Here is a 2,127-nt window from a genome sequence, read left to right on the forward strand (position 1 = left end):
AAATTTCACTTGCAATATAATACACATATACACTAATACATACACATATATATATAATATTTTTTTTTTTGCTCTTACAGAAATTAAAATGATTATGTATCACCTTTGCTACCATTCAGTGTCAGTTTAACTTGTTTTCTTTTTTTTTATTATTGTTATATTTGTTGTTGTGTCTTTATTATTGAAATACGCGTAGGCGTACTAAATTATGCATTGAATCAGCACAGTTACGACGTGTTTTTGGTTTTGTTGTTTTGTTGTTGCTTTTCTCATTCCAGCCGTTTTTGCTCTATATGGTCGGTGGTGGAATTTTTGGTTTGGTATTATTTATTTATATAGAATTTCAGTGCTATGATATCCGTTCTGTCACAAATGTTGCTACCACCTTTTTCTTATGTTTACCCTTTTCACCTTTACGTCTTATTGCTACGTTTTATTTTTGTTATATTTCAATTGGCATAACGATGCTTAAGATTTATTTCATTTCATTTCTTTTTTTTTTTGTTCTTCTTTTTTTTATTTTGATGTACACATACATTCATACACATTGTATGCATTTGGATTTAATACTTTTTTATTATACAATAAACATTTTTTTTTATGTGAAATTTTTACTTTGCATGCTTTTGTTTGTTTTTTATATTCTGTTTGTTATTCAAAGTGTTTCGTTTGTATGAATTCTTCTGCAGTGCGAAATGTTAATATGTATTAGGTTTCTTCAAATACCGTAGTCTGTGTTGTTGTTGTTGTAAAATAATTGAAAAATTATTATTAATAATTTATAAAACTATGTATATATGAAAATATATATATATATATAATAAATTTGTCAAAATATAATATACATATGTATGCTATATTAAAAAACCTTAACATAATTTACTAAAGTAAATCAATCAGATATAAAATTTGTTCTAACTAACAAGACTAAGTTTCTTATATAGATATATCCTTCACGTAAATAGTTATATATACATATACAATGTACATTGCAAATCAATAATTAAGTCACAACATTTCAATTTTTCTTTTGCAACATTTTTAAGTTCTTTAGTTGCAATGGACATCACACTTTTTTACACACTCATCCACCTAAATTAATTTTTTACATACAAACAAATTTGTATAATACATAAGACAACATTATTTTTGCTTTTATTCTTTTTTTTATTTTTTTTTATTTTTTTTTATTTTTTATTTGTTTTTGCATTTACACTGTTGCTTCTTAACACAATCTGCCTTTAGCTCAACGGTCACAGTATATAGAATAAAGTTATTATACGTAAAAATTTTAATATTAATATAAAGTTTTAGTGAACCTTGAAAATAATAATAAATAGTTATAATTTTTTTATTAGATGGAGTTAAAATGCCTTAAACACCGTCAAATCGATAGTTTGCAGAATGGGTAGCCCGAGTTCTCAAAATATTAGAGAACTTTCTTCGAAGACAATTATTATTCCCGTAACTGCCTTCGCATTACTTCAGAGAAGTCCTCTTTTATGTTGGCATTGAAGCCACTTAAGCAGACCACTACCTCTTCACCTTATTTTCGATATGTATCCTATTGTTATTAACATAGTTTCTGATTTTATTTAATATCGTTTCTTTGAGATTTTTAATCATATATGACTTAATCACTCGCCAGTCCACTAGTTCGCTCTCTCATCTCAAGACATACATTTTGTAATAAAAGCAATTTTTTAATTTTTATATGTGTATTATTACAATTATTTCCTGTATATAATTGTCAACGTTTAGAAGTATTTTTTTAGAGTTTTTCATGGGTTTAGAATGTTAAAATTATAGACTTGACACTATATATTTATAGTCCTTCAACAAATTTTTAACAGAAATTAAATAATCAAATGGTTAATTATTTATATTTCCACTTATAGTCAATTTTAATGCTTGATTAAATTACTATAATAAATCAAATTGTGGTTTTATTGATTTCTTCTTTACAGTCTTCCAAGAATTTTTGGTTTTAATTAATTAAGTAAAGCGATCCATATAGGTCCGTCAAAGTGTGGACCCCAAAATCGTCCGTTAATAACACCGCCACCCCATTCTGCCTACCTCTTTTATTAATTATAATTATAATTAAAATTGTATTATGCATATGAC

This window comes from Teleopsis dalmanni, chromosome 1 (assembly GCF_002237135.1).
Source record: "Teleopsis dalmanni isolate 2A chromosome 1, ASM223713v2, whole genome shotgun sequence".
NCBI classification, from domain to species: Eukaryota; Metazoa; Arthropoda; class Insecta; order Diptera; family Diopsidae; genus Teleopsis; species Teleopsis dalmanni.